The following is a 16530-nucleotide window of genomic DNA, read 5'->3' as shown; positions in this document are numbered from 1 at the left end:
ACAAGATTGTAAATCCTGCTCTGCTTCATTAGTCCATCTTTTTACAGTCCTTGATACAGGTTTAGCTGATTTTAGTTTCTGCCTGTAGGACGGTATAAGATGAACCAGAAGGTGATCAGAATTTCCCAAAGCTGCTCGTGGAACAGAGTGAAATGCATCCTTTATTGTGGTGTAACAGTGATCCAATATATTACTGTCTCTTGTGGGACAAGTAACATGCTGTCTGTATTTTGGCAGTTCACGGGACAGATTGGCTTTATTAAAGTCCCCGAGAATGATTAAAACAGAGTCCGGGTGTTGTTGTTCTGTCTCTGTGATCTGATCAGCGAGTTTCTGTAAAGCTGAGCTCACATGCGCTTGCGGATGGATGTAAACACTGACCAGAATGAACGAGTGAAACTCCCGCGGCGAATAGAACGGCTTGCAGTTAATGAAGAGTGTTTCGAGATTTGAGCAGCACGTCTTCTTTAACACAGTTACATCTGTACACCACCGTTCATTGATGTAAAAGCATGTCCCGCCACCACGCGATTTCCCCGTTGATTCTGTGTCACGATCCGCTCTAAACAGCTGAAAGCCCGGCAGATGGAGCGCGCTGTCCGGTATGGTGTCATTCAGCCAGGTTTCCGTGAAACACAGAGCAGCAGAGTGTGTGAAATCCTTATTTGTCCGAGAAAGCAGAAGGAGTTCGTCCGTTTTGTTGGGTAGAGAGCGGAGATTTGCGAGATGGATGCTAGGCAACGGCGTTCGAAATCCGCGCTTCCTGAGTCTGACGAGCGCTCCCGCTCGCTTCCCCCGTCTGCGCGTCCTGAAGCGCTTGATCAGCGCCGCCGCTCCTCCGATAACAACGTTCACTAAAACGTCTGAATAATTGAAATCCGGTAAAATATCCTGTGGTGTGTTCTGCCGAATGTTCAGCAGTTCTTCCCTGGTGAAACTGATGGCAGGAATATAACTAAAGACAGGACAAACTAACAAAAACACAAAAACATATGCGGAGCTCGTCACGGAGGCAGCCATCCTGTATCGGCGCCAGACGCGATTCAACAGGACGATGATTCTTGTATTGCCAAATTATTATCACATTGTTACAGTCACACACCAAAAGCAACAGGCCACTACAAAACCCTGCGCCCACACTGGCCACATTTATGGAAAGTGGCCCACAAGCTTGTGGCCAGTTAAAGCTGGCCAGTTCCCATATGGTCTAGCAGTTAGGATTCCTGGTTTTCTCGTACGCAGCCAGGGGTTGACTCCAGTTTTTCCTCTAGATAAAGGTTGCTGTGTGTGTTTTCAAATGGATAACACGAGTATTTTCACTTGGACAAGAGCTTAATTACCAGTTTGAGGAATCAATTCTGCAATCACAGGAATCTGCCCAAATACACTGAACCCCCGGGTTGAGTGAAAAAACAGATTCCCTGAATGCATACAACACTATATAATTCAGAAAACCGTCCTTTTGGATAATTCTTGTTTTGCCAAATTATTATCACATTGTTACAGTCACAGAACTAAAGCAACAGGCCACTACAGGGTCCTTCGCCCACGCTGACCACATGTATGGAAAGTGCGCCAGAAGCCCATGGCCAGTTTAAAGTGTCCAAATCCCATATGTTCTAGCGGTTAGGATTCCTGGTTTTCACCCAGGCGGCCCGGGTTCAACTCCCGGTATGGGAATGGATGCTCCTTTTTGCTTCCCTCCTCAAAAATCCAGCGAATCTTCCTGCACCAGAAGTGACTTTTTGGCCAGCAGTAGAGCTACAGAACCCTGACATGTCGAGGTTCTGACTAGCCCTTAGCCCCTTCGATAGCTCAGCTGGTAGAGCGGAGGACTGTAGGTTGGAGTGTTGGCCATCCTTATGTCGCTGGTTCAACTCCGGCTCGAAGGAGGTGTTTTTTTCATGTTCCCACCAATTTTTTGGTTTGGAGCTGGCTTTCTCACAGCTGTCAGCAGAGCTTGAATTCGCAGTCCACAATTGGAAGGCAAAAGAGCTTTCCCTGACCGGAAATCGAACCCAGGCCGCGGCGGTGAGAGCGCCGAATCCTAACCACTAGACCACCAGGGAGGGATGGTGGGCTGGAGGGCTGGTGGGCTGGAGGGCTGGTAGTCTGTTCTCCTGATAACAAGGTGAGAATGAGCAGACATCAATGCTTGCCACCGTCACATCGAAAACCAACAAGTCTGTAACAATCGGGGGTCTTTACTTTTGGTGGGCCAGTGGCGCAATGGATAACGCATCTGACTACGGACCAGAAGATTCTAGGTTCGACTCCTGGCTGGCTCGCTCTGTGCTTGTTTTTCTCCGGCTTATTTTGTTGTTGTGTTTTTTTTCTCCAAAGTCCAAAAGAAAAGGCAACTCTCTAGGCATTCTTCTATTTTTTCCAAAAAAAGGCACATTCTGCACACCCATTCCGATGTCTAGGGGAGACACGGACATGCTTTGGTATTGCCATTCGTCTCACAAAATGCAGGCTGGTGGGCCAGTTGATTCTAGAATGAACAATTTCATCGCTACTCTGTAACCGCTTTACTACTTTGAAGGGTGCAATGCCATGTGGTTTTGATGTCACAGGCTTGCCATTTTGAAGCCTTATCACTAATTGCCACCTGGACATTGAGAATAATTTGTAATCTGCATTAAACTGAACGAGCGAATAATCAGCATATTAAAAATTGGTCTCACTTTCATTATTAACCTCACAACATGTCAGTTTTGTACCTTGACAGACCGACGATAGGCAGTTTTTCCTCTAGATAACGGTTGCCATGTGTGTTTTCAGATGCATGACACAAGTATTTTCACCTGGACAAGACCTTAATTACCAGTTCGAGGTATAAATTCAGCAATCACAGGATTCTGGCCAAAAAACTGAACCATGTGTGAGTCAACAAACATGTCCCTTGAATGCATGCAACACTATATATTTCAGTAAACCGTCCCTTCGGATGATTCTTGTATTGCCAAATTATTATCACATTGTTACAGTCACACACCAAAAGCAACAGGCCACTACAAAACCCTGCGCCCACACTGGCCACATTTATGGAAAGTGGCCCACAAGCTTGTGGCCAGTTAAAGCTGGCCAGTTCCCATATGGTCTAGCAGTTAGGATTCCTGGTTTTCTCGTACGCAGCCAGGGGTTGACTCCAGTTTTTCCTCTAGATAAAGGTTGCCGTGTGTGTTTTCAAATGGATGACACGAGTATTTTCACTTGGACAAGAGCTTAATTACCAGTTTGAGGAATCAATTCTGCAATCACAGGAATCTGCCCAAATACACTGAACCCCCGGGTTGAGTGAAAAAACAGATTCCCTGAATGCATACAACACTATATAATTCAGAAAACCGTCCTTTTGCATAATTCTTGTTTTGCCAAATTATTATCACATTGTTACAGTCACAGAACTAAAGCAACAGGCCACTACAAGGTCCTGCGCCCACGCTGACCACATGTATGGAAAGTGCGCCAGAAGCCCATGGCCAGTTTAAAGTGTCCAAATCCCATATGGTCTAGCGGTTAGGATTCCTGGTTTTCACCCAGGCGGCCCGGGTTCAACTCCCGGTATGGGAATGCATGCTCCTTTTTGCTTCCCTCCTCAAAAATCCAGCAAATCTTCCTGCACCAGAAGTGACTTTTTGGCCAGCAGTAGAGCTACAGAACCCTGTTATGTCGAGGTTCTGATCCAGCAAATCTTCCTGCACCAGAAGTGACTTTTTGGCCAGCAGTAGAGCTACAGAACCCTGATATGTCGAGGTTCTGACTAGCCCTTAGCCCCTTCGATAGCTCAGCTGGTAGAGCGGAGGACTGTAGGTTGGAGTGTTGGCCATCCTTAGGTCGCTGGTTCAACTCCGGCTCGAAGGAGGTGTTTTTTTCATGTTCCCACCAATGTTTTGGCTTGGAGCTGGCTTTCTCACAGCTGTCAGCAGAGCTTGAATTCGCAGTCCACAATTGGAAGGCAAAAGAGCTTTCCCTGACCGGGAATCGAACCCGGGCCGCGGCGGTGAGAGCGCCGAATCCTAACCACTAGACCACCAGGGAGGGATGGGGGCTGGGGCTGGAGGGCTGGTGGGCTGGAGGGCTGGAGGGCTGGTAGTCTGTTCTCCTGATAACAAGGTGAGAATGAGCAGACATCAATGCTTGCCACCGTCACATCGAAAACCAACAAGTCTGTAACAATCGGGGGTCTTTACTATTGGTGGGCCAGTGGCGCAATGGATAACGCGTCTGACTACGGATCAGAAGATTCTAGGTTCGACTCCTGGCTGGCTCGCTCTGTGCTTGTTTTTCTCCGGCTTATTTTGTTGTTGTGTTTTTTTTCTCCAAAGTCCAAAAGAAAAGGCAACTCTCTAGGCATTCTTCTATTTTTTCCAAAAAAAGGCACATTCTGCACACCCATTCCGATGTCTAGGGGAGACACGGACATGCTTTGGTATTGCCATTCGTCTCACAAAATGCAGGCTGGTGGGCCAGTTGATTCTAGAATGAACAATTTCATCGCTACTCTGTAACCGCTTTACTACTTTGAAGGGTGCAATGCCATGTGGTTTTGATGTCACAGGCTTGCCATTTTGAAGCCTTATCACTAATTGCCACCTGGACATTGAGAATAATTTGTAATCTGCATTAAACTGAACGAGCGAATAATCAGCAATTTTGCGGATTAAAAATTGGTCTCACTTTCATTATTAACCTCACAACATGTCAGTTTTGTACCTTGACAGACCGACGATAGGCAGTTTTTCCTCTAGATAACGGTTGCCATGTGTGTTTTCAGATGCATGACACAAGTATTTTCACCTGGACAAGACCTTAATTACCAGTTCGAGGTATAAATTCAGCAATCACAGGATTCTGGCCAAAAAACTGAACCATGTGTGAGTCAACAAACATGTCCCTTGAATGCATGCAACACTATATATTTCAGTAAACCGTCCCTTCGGATGATTCTTGTATTGCCAAATTATTATCACATTGTTACAGTCACACACCAAAAGCAACAGGCCACTACAAAACCCTGCGCCCACACTGGCCACATTTATGGAAAGTGGCCCACAAGCTTGTGGCCAGTTAAAGCTGGCCAGTTCCCATATGGTCTAGCAGTTAGGATTCCTGGTTTTCTCGTACGCAGCCAGGGGTTGACTCCAGTTTTTCCTCTAGATAAAGGTTGCCGTGTGTGTTTTCAAATGGATGACACGAGTATTTTCACTTGGACAAGAGCTTAATTACCAGTTTGAGGAATCAATTCTGCAATCACAGGAATCTGCCCAAATACACTGAACCCCCGGGTTGAGTGAAAAAACAGATTCCCTGAATGCATACAACACTATATAATTCAGAAAACCGTCCTTTTGGATAATTCTTGTTTTGCCAAATTATTATCACATTGTTACAGTCACAGAACTAAAGCAACAGGCCACTACAAGGTCCTGCGCCCACGCTGACCACATGTATGGAAAGTGCGCCAGAAGCCCATGGCCAGTTTAAAGTGTCCAAATCCCATATGGTCTAGCGGTTAGGATTCCTGGTTTTCACCCAGGCGGCCCGGGTTCAACTCCCGGTATGGGAATGCATGCTCCTTTTTGCTTCCCTCCTCAAAAATCCAGCAAATCTTCCTGCACCAGAAGTGACTTTTTGGCCAGCAGTAGAGCTACAGAACCCTGATATGTCGAGGTTCTGATCCAGCAAATCTTCCTGCACCAGAAGTGACTTTTTGGCCAGCAGTAGAGCTACAGAACCCTGATATGTCGAGGTTCTGACTAGCCCTTAGCCCCTTCGATAGCTCAGCTGGTAGAGCGGAGGACTGTAGGTTGGAGTGTTGGCCATCCTTAGGTCGCTGGTTCAACTCCGGCTCGAAGGAGGTGTTTTTTTTCATGTTCCCACCAATTTTTGGTTTGGAGCTGGCTTTCTCACAGCTGTCAGCAGAGCTTGAATTCGCAGTCCACAATTGGAAGGCAAAAGAGCTTTCCCTGACCGGGAATCGAACCCGGGCCGCGGCGGTGAGAGCGCCGAATCCTAACCACTAGACCACCAGGGAGGGATGGTGGGCTGGAGGGCTGGTGGGGCTGGGGTGGGGGGGCTGGAGGGCTGGTAGTCTGTTCTCCTGATAACAAGGTGAGAATGAGCAGACATCAATGCTTGCCACCGTCACATCGAAAACCAACAAGTCTGTAACAATCGGGGGTCTTTACTATTGGTGGGCCAGTGGCGCAATGGATAACGCGTCTGACTACGGATCAGAAGATTCTAGGTTCGACTCCTGGCTGGCTCGCTCTGTGCTTGTTTTTCTCCGGCTTATTTTGTTGTTGTGTTTTTTTTCTCCAAAGTCCAAAAGAAAAGGCAACTCTCTAGGCATTCTTCTATTTTTTCCAAAAAAAGGCACATTCTGCACACCCATTCCGATGTCTAGGGGAGACACGGACATGCTTTGGTATTGCCATTCGTCTCACAAAATGCAGGCTGGTGGGCCAGTTGATTCTAGAATGAACAATTTCATCGCTACTCTGTAACCGCTTTACTACTTTGAAGGGTGCAATGCCATGTGGTTTTGATGTCACAGGCTTGCCATTTTGAAGCCTTATCACTAATTGCCACCTGGGCATTGAGAATAATTTGTAATCTGCATTAAACTGAACGAGCGAATAATCAGCAATTTTGCGGATTAAAAGTTGGTCTCACTTTCATTATTAACCTCACAACATGTCAGTTTTGTACCTTGACAGACCGACGATAGGCAGTTTTTCCTCTAGATAACGGTTGCCATGTGTGTTTTCAGATGCATGACACAAGTATTTTCACCTGGACAAGACCTTAATTACCAGTTCGAGGTATAAATTCAGCAATCACAGGATTCTGGCCAAAAAACTGAACCATGTGTGAGTCAACAAACATGTCCCTTGAATGCATGCAACACTATATATTTCAGTAAACCGTCCCTTCGGATGATTCTTGTATTGCCAAATTATTATCACATTGTTACAGTCACACACCAAAAGCAACAGGCCACTACAAAACCCTGCGCCCACACTGGCCACATTTATGGAAAGTGGCCCACAAGCTTGTGGCCAGTTAAAGCTGGCCAGTTCCCATATGGTCTAGCAGTTAGGATTCCTGGTTTTCTCGTACGCAGCCAGGGGTTGACTCCAGTTTTTCCTCTAGATAAAGGTTGCCGTGTGTGTTTTCAAATGGATGACACGAGTATTTTCACTTGGACAAGAGCTTAATTACCAGTTTGAGGAATCAATTCTGCAATCACAGGAATCTGCCCAAATACACTGAACCCCCGGGTTGAGTGAAAAAACAGATTCCCTGAATGCATACAACACTATATAATTCAGAAAACCGTCCTTTTGGATAATTCTTGTTTTGCCAAATTATTATCACATTGTTACAGTCACAGAACTAAAGCAACAGGCCACTACAAGGTCCTGCGCCCACGCTGACCACATGTATGGAAAGTGCGCCAGAAGCCCATGGCCAGTTTAAAGTGTCCAAATCCCATATGGTCTAGCGGTTAGGATTCCTGGTTTTCACCCAGGCGGCCCGGGTTCAACTCCCGGTATGGGAATGCATGCTCCTTTTTGCTTCCCTCCTCAAAAATCCAGCAAATCTTCCTGCACCAGAAGTGACTTTTTGGCCAGCAGTAGAGCTACAGAACCCTGATATGTCGAGGTTCTGATCCAGCAAATCTTCCTGCACCAGAAGTGACTTTTTGGCCAGCAGTAGAGCTACAGAACCCTGATATGTCGAGGTTCTGACTAGCCCTTAGCCCCTTCGATAGCTCAGCTGGTAGAGCGGAGGACTGTAGGTTGGAGTGTTGGCCATCCTTAGGTCGCTGGTTCAACTCCGGCTCGAAGGAGGTGTTTTTTTCATGTTCCCACCAATGTTTTGGCTTGGAGCTGGCTTTCTCACAGCTGTCAGCAGAGCTTGAATTCGCAGTCCACAATTGGAAGGCAAAAGAGCTTTCCCTGACCGGGAATCGAACCCGGGCCGCGGCGGTGAGAGCGCCGAATCCTAACCACTAGACCACCAGGGAGGGATGGTGGGCTGGAGGGCTGGTGGGGCTGGAGGGCTGGTAGTCTGTTCTCCTGATAACAAGGTGAGAATGAGCAGACATCAATGCTTGCCACCGTCACATCGAAAACCAACAAGTCTGTAACAATCGGGGGTCTTTACTAATGGTGGGCCAGTGGCGCAATGGATAACGCGTCTGACTACGGATCAGAAGATTCTAGGTTCGACTCCTGGCTGGCTCGCTCTGTGCTTGTTTTTCTCCGGCTTATTTTGTTGTTGTGTTTTTTTTCTCCAAAGTCCAAAAGAAAAGGCAACTCTCTAGGCATTCTTCTATTTTTTCCAAAAAAAGGCACATTCTGCACACCCATTCCGATGTCTAGGGGAGACACGGACATGCTTTGGTATTGCCATTCGTCTCACAAAATGCAGGCTGGTGGGCCAGTTGATTCTAGAATGAACAATTTCATCGCTACTCTGTAACCGCTTTACTACTTTGAAGGGTGCAATGCCATGTGGTTTTGATGTCACAGGCTTGCCATTTTGAAGCCTTATCACTAATTGCCACCTGGGCATTGAGAATAATTTGTAATCTGCATTAAACTGAACGAGCGAATAATCAGCAATTTTGCGGATTAAAAGTTGGTCTCACTTTCATTATTAACCTCACAACATGTCAGTTTTGTACCTTGACAGACCGACGATAGGCAGTTTTTCCTCTAGATAACGGTTGCCATGTGTGTTTTCAGATGCATGACACAAGTATTTTCACCTGGACAAGACCTTAATTACCAGTTCGAGGTATAAATTCAGCAATCACAGGATTCTGGCCAAAAAACTGAACCATGTGTGAGTCAACAAACATGTCCCTTGAATGCATGCAACACTATATATTTCAGTAAACCGTCCCTTCGGATGATTCTTGTATTGCCAAATTATTATCACATTGTTACAGTCACACACCAAAAGCAACAGGCCACTACAAAACCCTGCGCCCACACTGGCCACATTTATGGAAAGTGGCCCACAAGCTTGTGGCCAGTTAAAGCTGGCCAGTTCCCATATGGTCTAGCAGTTAGGATTCCTGGTTTTCTCGTACGCAGCCAGGGGTTGACTCCAGTTTTTCCTCTAGATAAAGGTTGCCGTGTGTGTTTTCAAATGGATGACACGAGTATTTTCACTTGGACAAGAGCTTAATTACCAGTTTGAGGAATCAATTCTGCAATCACAGGAATCTGCCCAAATACACTGAACCCCCGGGTTGAGTGAAAAAACAGATTCCCTGAATGCATACAACACTATATAATTCAGAAAACCGTCCTTTTGGATAATTCTTGTTTTGCCAAATTATTATCACATTGTTACAGTCACAGAACTAAAGCAACAGGCCACTACAAGGTCCTGCGCCCACGCTGACCACATGTATGGAAAGTGCGCCAGAAGCCCATGGCCAGTTTAAAGTGTCCAAATCCCATATGGTCTAGCGGTTAGGATTCCTGGTTTTCACCCAGGCGGCCCGGGTTCAACTCCCGGTATGGGAATGCATGCTCCTTTTTGCTTCCCTCCTCAAAAATCCAGCAAATCTTCCTGCACCAGAAGTGACTTTTTGGCCAGCAGTAGAGCTACAGAACCCTGTTATGTCGAGGTTCTGATCCAGCAAATCTTCCTGCACCAGAAGTAACTTTTTGGCCAACAGTAGAGCTACAGAACCCTGATATGTCGAGGTTCTGACTAGCCCTTAGCCCCTTCGGTAGCTCAGCTGGTAGAGCGGAGGACTGTAGGTTGGAGTGTTGGCCATCCTTAGGTCGCTGGTTCAACTCCGGCTCGAAGGAGGTGTTTTTTTCATGTTCCCACCAATGTTTTGGCTTGGAGCTGGCTTTCTCACAGCTGTCAGCAGAGCTTGAATTCGCAGACCACAATTGGAAGGCAAAAGAGCTTTCCCTGACCGGGAATCGAACCCGGGCCGCGGCGGTGAGAGCGCCGAATCCTAACCACTAGACCACCAGGGAGGGATGGTGGGCTGGAGGGCTGGTGGGCTGGAGGGCTGGTAGTCTGTTCTCCTGATAACAAGGTGAGAATGAGCAGACATCAATGCTTGCCACCGTCACATCGAAAACCAACAAGTCTGTAACAATCGGGGGTCTTTACTAATGGTGGGCCAGTGGCGCAATGGATAACGCGTCTGACTACGGATCAGAAGATTCTAGGTTCGACTCCTGGCTGGCTCGCTCTGTGCTTGTTTTTCTCCGGCTTATTTTGTTGTTGTGTTTTTTTTCTCCAAAGTCCAAAAGAAAAGGCAACTCTCTAGGCATTCTTCTATTTTTTCCAAAAAAAGGCACATTCTGCACACCCATTCCGATGTCTAGGGGAGACACGGACATGCTTTGGTATTGCCATTCGTCTCACAAAATGCAGGCTGGTGGGCCAGTTGATTCTAGAATGAACAATTTCATCGCTACTCTGTAACCGCTTTACTACTTTGAAGGGTGCAATGCCATGTGGTTTTGATGTCACAGGCTTGCCATTTTGAAGCCTTATCACTAATTGCCACCTGGACATTGAGAATAATTTGTAATCTGCATTAAACTGAACGAGCGAATAATCAGCAATTTTGCGGATTAAAAGTTGGTCTCACTTTCATTATTAACCTCACAACATGTCAGTTTTGTACCTTGACAGACCGACGATAGGCAGTTTTTCCTCTAGATAACGGTTGCCATGTGTGTTTTCAGATGCATGACACAAGTATTTTCACCTGGACAAGACCTTAATTACCAGTTCGAGGTATAAATTCAGCAATCACAGGATTCTGGCCAAAAAACTGAACCATGTGTGAGTCAACAAACATGTCCCTTGAATGCATGCAACACTATATATTTCAGTAAACCGTCCCTTCGGATGATTCTTGTATTGCCAAATTATTATCACATTGTTACAGTCACACACCAAAAGCAACAGGCCACTACAAAACCCTGCGCCCACACTGGCCACATTTATGGAAAGTGGCCCACAAGCTTGTGGCCAGTTAAAGCTGGCCAGTTCCCATATGGTCTAGCAGTTAGGATTCCTGGTTTTCTCGTACGCAGCCAGGGGTTGACTCCAGTTTTTCCTCTAGATAAAGGTTGCCGTGTGTGTTTTCAAATGGATGACACGAGTATTTTCACTTGGACAAGAGCTTAATTACCAGTTTGAGGAATCAATTCTGCAATCACAGGAATCTGCCCAAATACACTGAACCCCCGGGTTGAGTGAAAAAACAGATTCCCTGAATGCATACAACACTATATAATTCAGAAAACCGTCCTTTTGGATAATTCTTGTTTTGCCAAATTATTATCACATTGTTACAGTCACAGAACTAAAGCAACAGGCCACTACAAGGTCCTGCGCCCACGCTGACCACATGTATGGAAAGTGCGCCAGAAGCCCATGGCCAGTTTAAAGTGTCCAAATCCCATATGGTCTAGCGGTTAGGATTCCTGGTTTTCACCCAGGCGGCCCGGGTTCAACTCCCGGTATGGGAATGCATGCTCCTTTTTGCTTCCCTCCTCAAAAATCCAGCAAATCTTCCTGCACCAGAAGTGACTTTTTGGCCAGCAGTAGAGCTACAGAACCCTGTTATGTCGAGGTTCTGATCCAGCAAATCTTCCTGCACCAGAAGTGACTTTTTGGCCAACAGTAGAGCTACAGAACCCTGATATGTCGAGGTTCTGACTAGCCCTTAGCCCCTTCGGTAGCTCAGCTGGTAGAGCGGAGGACTGTAGGTTGGAGTGTTGGCCATCCTTAGGTCGCTGGTTCAACTCCGGCTCGAAGGAGGTGTTTTTTTCATGTTCCCACCAATGTTTTGGCTTGGAGCTGGCTTTCTCACAGCTGTCAGCAGAGCTTGAATTCGCAGACCACAATTGGAAGGCAAAAGAGCTTTCCCTGACCGGGAATCGAACCCGGGCCGCGGCGGTGAGAGCGCCGAATCCTAACCACTAGACCACCAGGGAGGGATGGTGGGCTGGAGGGCTGGTGGGCTGGAGGGCTGGTAGTCTGTTCTCTGATAACAAGGTGAGAATGAGCAGACATCAATGCTTGCCACCGTCACATCGAAAACCAACAAGTCTGTAACAATCGGGGGTCTTTACTAATGGTGGGCCAGTGGCGCAATGGATAACGCGTCTGACTACGGATCAGAAGATTCTAGGTTCGACTCCTGGCTGGCTCGCTCTGTGCTTGTTTTTCTCCGGCTTATTTTGTTGTTGTGTTTTTTTTCTCCAAAGTCCAAAAGAAAAGGCAACTCTCTAGGCATTCTTCTATTTTTTCCAAAAAAAGGCACATTCTGCACACCCATTCCGATGTCTAGGGGAGACACGGACATGCGTTGGTATTGCCATTCGTCTCACAAAATGCAGGCTGGTGGGCCAGTTGATTCTAGAATGAACAATTTCATCGCTACTCTGTAACCGCTTTACTACTTTGAAGGGTGCAATGCCATGTGGTTTTGATGTCACAGGCTTGCCATTTTGAAGCCTTATCACTAATTGCCACCTGGGCATTGAGAATAATTTGTAATCTGCATTAAACTGAACGAGCGAATAATCAGCAATTTTGCGGATTAAAAGTTGGTCTCACTTTCATTATTAACCTCACAACATGTCAGTTTTGTACCTTGACAGACCGACGATAGGCAGTTTTTCCTCTAGATAACGGTTGCCATGTGTGTTTTCAGATGCATGACACAAGTATTTTCACCTGGACAAGACCTTAATTACCAGTTCGAGGTATAAATTCAGCAATCACAGGATTCTGGCCAAAAAACTGAACCATGTGTGAGTCAACAAACATGTCCCTTGAATGCATGCAACACTATATATTTCAGTAAACCGTCCCTTCGGATGATTCTTGTATTGCCAAATTATTATCACATTGTTACAGTCACACACCAAAAGCAACAGGCCACTACAAAACCCTGCGCCCACACTGGCCACATTTATGGAAAGTGGCCCACAAGCTTGTGGCCAGTTAAAGCTGGCCAGTTCCCATATGGTCTAGCAGTTAGGATTCCTGGTTTTCTCCTACGCAGCCAGGGGTTGACTCCAGTTTTTCCTCTAGATAAAGGTTGCCGTGTGTGTTTTAAAATGGATGACACGAGTATTTTCACTTGGACAAGAGCTTAATTACCAGTTTGAGGAATCAATTCTGCAATCACAGGAATCTGCCCAAATACACTGAACCCCCGGGTTGAGTGAAAAAACAGATTCCCTGAATGCATACAACACTATATAATTCAGAAAACCGTCCTTTTGGATAATTCTTGTTCTACCAAATTATTATCACATTGTTACAGTCACAGAACTAAAGCAACAGGCCACTACAAGGTCCTGCGCCCACGCTGACCACATGTATGGAAAGTGCGCGAGAAGCCCATGGCCAGTTTAAAGTGTCCAAATCCCATATGGTCTAGCGGTTAGGATTCCTGGTTTTCACCCAGGCGGCCCGGGTTCAACTCCCGGTATGGGAATGCATGCTCCTTTTTGATTCCCTCCTCAAAAATCCAGCAAATCTTCCTGCACCAGAAGTGACTTTTTGGCCAGCAGTAGAGCTACAGAACCCTGTTATGTCGAGGTTCTGATCCAGCAAATCTTCCTGCACCAGAAGTAACTTTTTGGCCAACAGTAGAGCTACAGAACCCTGATATGTCGAGGTTCTGACTAGCCCTTAGCCCCTTCGGTAGCTCAGCTGGTAGAGCGGAGGACTGTAGGTTGGAGTGTTGGCCATCCTTAGGTCGCTGGTTCAACTCCGGCTCGAAGGAGGTGTTTTTTTCATGTTCCCACCAATGTTTTGGCTTGGAGCTGGCTTTCTCACAGCTGTCAGCAGAGCTTGAATTCGCAGACCACAATTGGAAGGCAAAAGAGCTTTCCCTGACCGGGAATCGAACCCGGGCCGCGGCGGTGAGAGCGCCGAATCCTAACCACTAGACCACCAGGGAGGGATGGTGGGCTGGAGGGCTGGTGGGCTGGAGGGCTGGTAGTCTGTTCTCTTGATAACAAGGTGAGAATGAGCAGACATCAATGCTTGCCACCGTCACATCGAAAACCAACAAGTCTGTAACAATCGGGGGTCTTTACTAATGGTGGGCCAGTGGCGCAATGGATAACGCGTCTGACTACGGATCAGAAGATTCTAGGTTCGACTCCTGGCTGGCTCGCTCTGTGCTTGTTTTTCTCCGGCTTATTTTGTTGTTGTGTTTTTTTTCTCCAAAGTCCAAAAGAAAAGGCAACTCTCTAGGCATTCTTCTATTTTTTCCAAAAAAAGGCACATTCTGCACACCCATTCCGATGTCTAGGGGAGACACGGACATGCTTTGGTATTGCCCTTCGTCTCACAAAATGCAGGCTAGTGGGCCAGTTGATTCTAGAATGAACAATTTCATCGCTACTCTGTAACCGCTTTACTACTTTGAAGGGTGCAATGCCATGTGGTTTTGATGTCACAGGCTTGCCATTTTGAAGCCTTATCACTAATTGCCACCTGGACATTGAGAATAATTTGTAATTTGCATTAAACTGAACGAGCGAATAATCAGCAATTTTGCGGATTAAAAGTTGGTCTCACTTTCATTATTAACCTAACAACATGTCAGTTTTGTACCTTGACAGACCGACGATAGGCAGTTTTTCCTCTAGATAACGGTTGCCATGTGTGTTTTCAGATGCATGACACAAGTATTTTCACCTGGACAAGACCTTAATTACCAGTTCGATGTATAAATTCAGCAATCACAGGATTCTGGCCAAAAAACTGAACCATGTGTGAGTCAACAAACATGTCCCTTGAATGCATGCAACACTATATATTTCAGTAAACCGTCCCTTCGGATGATTCTTGTATTGCCAAATTATTATCACATTGTTACAGTCACACACCAAAAGCAACAGGCCACTACAAAACCCTGCGCCCACACTGGCCACATTTATGGAAAGTGGCCCACAAGCTTGTGGCTAGTTAAAGCTGGCCAGTTCCCATATGGTCTAGCAGTTAGGATTCCTGGTTTTCTCGTACGCAGCCAGGGGTTGACCCAAGTTTTTCCTCTAGATAAAGGTTGCCGTGTGTGTTTTCAAATGGATGACACGAGTATTTTCACTTGGACAAGAGCTTAATTACCAGTTTGAGGAATCAATTCTGCAATCACAGGAATCTGCCCAAATACACTGAACCCCCGGGTTGAGTGAAAAAACAGATTCCCTGAATGCATACAACACTATATAATTCAGAAAACCGTCCTTTTGGATAATTCTTGTTTTGCCAAATTATTATCACATTGTTACAGTCACAGAACTAAAGCAACAGGCCACTACAAGGTCCTGCGCCCACGCTGACCACATGTATGGAAAGTGCGCCAGAAGCCCATGGCCAGTTTAAAGTGTCCAAATCCCATATGGTCTAGCGGTTAGGATTCCTGGTTTTCACCCAGGCGGCCCGGGTTCAACTCCCGGTATGGGAATGCATGCTCCTTTTTGCTTCCCTCCTCAAAAATCCAGCAAATCTTCCTGCACCAGAAGTGACTTTTTGGCCAGCAGTAGAGCTACAGAACCCTGTTATGTCGAGGTTCTGATCCAGCAAATCTTCCTGCACCAGAAGTAACTTTTTGGCCAACAGTAGAGCTACAGAACCCTGATATGTCGAGGTTCTGACTAGCCCTTAGCCCCTTCGGTAGCTCAGCTGGTAGAGCGGAGGACTGTAGGTTGGAGTGTTGGCCATCCTTAGGTCGCTGGTTCAACTCCGGCTCGAAGGAGGTGTTTTTTTCATGTTCCCACCAATGTTTTGGCTTGGAGCTGGCTTTCTCACAGCTGTCAGCAGAGCTTGAATTCGCAGACCACAATTGGAAGGCAAAAGAGCTTTCCCTGACCGGGAATCGAACCCGGGCCGCGGCGGTGAGAGCGCCGAATCCTAACCACTAGACCACCAGGAGGGATGGGGGCTGGGGGCTGGTGGGCTGGAGGGCTGGTAGTCTGTTCTCTTGATAACAAGGTGAGAATGAGCAGACATCAATGCTTGCCACCGTCACATCGAAACAAAAGTCTGTAACAATCGGGGGTCTTTACTAATGGTGGCGGAACAGTGGCGGCAATGGATAACGCGTCTGACTACGGATCAGAAGATTCTAGGTTCGACTCCTGGCTGGCTCGCTCTGTGCTTGTTTTTCTCCGGCTTATTTTGTTGTTGTGTTTTTTTTCTCCAAAGTCCAAAAGAAAAGGCAACTCTCTAGGCATTCTTCTATTTTTTCCAAAAAAAGGCACATTCTGCACACCCATTCCGATGTCTAGGGGAGACACGGACATGCTTTGGTATTGCCATTCGTCTCACAAAATGCAGGCTGGTGGGCCAGTTGATTCTAGAATGAACAATTTCATCGCTACTCTGTAACCGCTTTACTACTTTGAAGGGTGCAATGCCATGTGGTTTTGATGTCACAGGCTTGCCATTTTGAAGCCTTATCACTAATTGCCACCTGGACATTGAGAATAATTT

The 16530-nt window shown here is 46.5% G+C and overlaps 26 non-coding genes across 26 annotated transcripts; 18 read left to right on the top strand and 8 right to left on the bottom strand.

The window, feature by feature from the left end:
* Nucleotides 1-1608: 1608 nt before the first annotated feature.
* On the top strand, nucleotides 1609-1680 carry trnae-uuc (transfer RNA glutamic acid (anticodon UUC)). The gene has a single exon. It is a non-coding gene; the product is annotated as a tRNA-Glu (tRNA).
* A 317-nt stretch (nucleotides 1681-1997) lies between these two features.
* Nucleotides 1998-2069, bottom strand: trnae-cuc (transfer RNA glutamic acid (anticodon CUC)). Its single transcript has one exon. It is a non-coding gene; the product is annotated as a tRNA-Glu (tRNA).
* Nucleotides 2070-2215: 146 nt separating this feature from the next.
* On the top strand, nucleotides 2216-2288 carry trnar-acg (transfer RNA arginine (anticodon ACG)). The gene has a single exon. It is a non-coding gene; the product is annotated as a tRNA-Arg (tRNA).
* A 1216-nt stretch (nucleotides 2289-3504) lies between these two features.
* Nucleotides 3505-3576, top strand: trnae-uuc (transfer RNA glutamic acid (anticodon UUC)). The gene has a single exon. It is a non-coding gene; the product is annotated as a tRNA-Glu (tRNA).
* Nucleotides 3577-3779: 203 nt separating this feature from the next.
* Nucleotides 3780-3867, top strand: trnay-gua (transfer RNA tyrosine (anticodon GUA)). Its single transcript is given in 2 exon segments — nucleotides 3780-3816; nucleotides 3832-3867. It is a non-coding gene; the product is annotated as a tRNA-Tyr (tRNA).
* A 105-nt stretch (nucleotides 3868-3972) lies between these two features.
* On the bottom strand, nucleotides 3973-4044 carry trnae-cuc (transfer RNA glutamic acid (anticodon CUC)). The gene has a single exon. It is a non-coding gene; the product is annotated as a tRNA-Glu (tRNA).
* A 159-nt stretch (nucleotides 4045-4203) lies between these two features.
* Nucleotides 4204-4276, top strand: trnar-acg (transfer RNA arginine (anticodon ACG)). Its single transcript has one exon. It is a non-coding gene; the product is annotated as a tRNA-Arg (tRNA).
* A 1224-nt stretch (nucleotides 4277-5500) lies between these two features.
* trnae-uuc (transfer RNA glutamic acid (anticodon UUC)) lies at nucleotides 5501-5572 on the top strand. Its single transcript has one exon. It is a non-coding gene; the product is annotated as a tRNA-Glu (tRNA).
* Nucleotides 5573-5775: 203 nt separating this feature from the next.
* Nucleotides 5776-5863, top strand: trnay-gua (transfer RNA tyrosine (anticodon GUA)). The gene is given in 2 exon segments: nucleotides 5776-5812; nucleotides 5828-5863. It is a non-coding gene; the product is annotated as a tRNA-Tyr (tRNA).
* Nucleotides 5864-5968: 105 nt separating this feature from the next.
* Nucleotides 5969-6040, bottom strand: trnae-cuc (transfer RNA glutamic acid (anticodon CUC)). The gene has a single exon. It is a non-coding gene; the product is annotated as a tRNA-Glu (tRNA).
* A 161-nt stretch (nucleotides 6041-6201) lies between these two features.
* trnar-acg (transfer RNA arginine (anticodon ACG)) lies at nucleotides 6202-6274 on the top strand. The gene has a single exon. It is a non-coding gene; the product is annotated as a tRNA-Arg (tRNA).
* A 1224-nt stretch (nucleotides 6275-7498) lies between these two features.
* Nucleotides 7499-7570, top strand: trnae-uuc (transfer RNA glutamic acid (anticodon UUC)). The gene has a single exon. It is a non-coding gene; the product is annotated as a tRNA-Glu (tRNA).
* A 203-nt stretch (nucleotides 7571-7773) lies between these two features.
* On the top strand, nucleotides 7774-7861 carry trnay-gua (transfer RNA tyrosine (anticodon GUA)). Its single transcript is given in 2 exon segments — nucleotides 7774-7810; nucleotides 7826-7861. It is a non-coding gene; the product is annotated as a tRNA-Tyr (tRNA).
* A 105-nt stretch (nucleotides 7862-7966) lies between these two features.
* On the bottom strand, nucleotides 7967-8038 carry trnae-cuc (transfer RNA glutamic acid (anticodon CUC)). The gene has a single exon. It is a non-coding gene; the product is annotated as a tRNA-Glu (tRNA).
* Nucleotides 8039-8185: 147 nt separating this feature from the next.
* On the top strand, nucleotides 8186-8258 carry trnar-acg (transfer RNA arginine (anticodon ACG)). The gene has a single exon. It is a non-coding gene; the product is annotated as a tRNA-Arg (tRNA).
* Nucleotides 8259-9482: 1224 nt separating this feature from the next.
* Nucleotides 9483-9554, top strand: trnae-uuc (transfer RNA glutamic acid (anticodon UUC)). The gene has a single exon. It is a non-coding gene; the product is annotated as a tRNA-Glu (tRNA).
* Nucleotides 9555-9950: 396 nt separating this feature from the next.
* Nucleotides 9951-10022, bottom strand: trnae-cuc (transfer RNA glutamic acid (anticodon CUC)). Its single transcript has one exon. It is a non-coding gene; the product is annotated as a tRNA-Glu (tRNA).
* Nucleotides 10023-10168: 146 nt separating this feature from the next.
* On the top strand, nucleotides 10169-10241 carry trnar-acg (transfer RNA arginine (anticodon ACG)). Its single transcript has one exon. It is a non-coding gene; the product is annotated as a tRNA-Arg (tRNA).
* Nucleotides 10242-11465: 1224 nt separating this feature from the next.
* trnae-uuc (transfer RNA glutamic acid (anticodon UUC)) lies at nucleotides 11466-11537 on the top strand. The gene has a single exon. It is a non-coding gene; the product is annotated as a tRNA-Glu (tRNA).
* Nucleotides 11538-11933: 396 nt separating this feature from the next.
* On the bottom strand, nucleotides 11934-12005 carry trnae-cuc (transfer RNA glutamic acid (anticodon CUC)). Its single transcript has one exon. It is a non-coding gene; the product is annotated as a tRNA-Glu (tRNA).
* Nucleotides 12006-12150: 145 nt separating this feature from the next.
* On the top strand, nucleotides 12151-12223 carry trnar-acg (transfer RNA arginine (anticodon ACG)). The gene has a single exon. It is a non-coding gene; the product is annotated as a tRNA-Arg (tRNA).
* A 1224-nt stretch (nucleotides 12224-13447) lies between these two features.
* On the top strand, nucleotides 13448-13519 carry trnae-uuc (transfer RNA glutamic acid (anticodon UUC)). The gene has a single exon. It is a non-coding gene; the product is annotated as a tRNA-Glu (tRNA).
* Nucleotides 13520-13915: 396 nt separating this feature from the next.
* On the bottom strand, nucleotides 13916-13987 carry trnae-cuc (transfer RNA glutamic acid (anticodon CUC)). The gene has a single exon. It is a non-coding gene; the product is annotated as a tRNA-Glu (tRNA).
* Nucleotides 13988-14133: 146 nt separating this feature from the next.
* trnar-acg (transfer RNA arginine (anticodon ACG)) lies at nucleotides 14134-14206 on the top strand. The gene has a single exon. It is a non-coding gene; the product is annotated as a tRNA-Arg (tRNA).
* Nucleotides 14207-15430: 1224 nt separating this feature from the next.
* trnae-uuc (transfer RNA glutamic acid (anticodon UUC)) lies at nucleotides 15431-15502 on the top strand. Its single transcript has one exon. It is a non-coding gene; the product is annotated as a tRNA-Glu (tRNA).
* Nucleotides 15503-15898: 396 nt separating this feature from the next.
* On the bottom strand, nucleotides 15899-15970 carry trnae-cuc (transfer RNA glutamic acid (anticodon CUC)). The gene has a single exon. It is a non-coding gene; the product is annotated as a tRNA-Glu (tRNA).
* Nucleotides 15971-16530: the final 560 nt, after the last annotated feature.

Source organism: Carassius auratus, unplaced genomic scaffold (genome assembly GCF_003368295.1).
Source record: "Carassius auratus strain Wakin unplaced genomic scaffold, ASM336829v1 scaf_tig00007300, whole genome shotgun sequence".
NCBI classification, from domain to species: Eukaryota; Metazoa; Chordata; class Actinopteri; order Cypriniformes; family Cyprinidae; genus Carassius; species Carassius auratus.
This window is presented reverse-complemented; position numbering and strand designations above follow the sequence as displayed.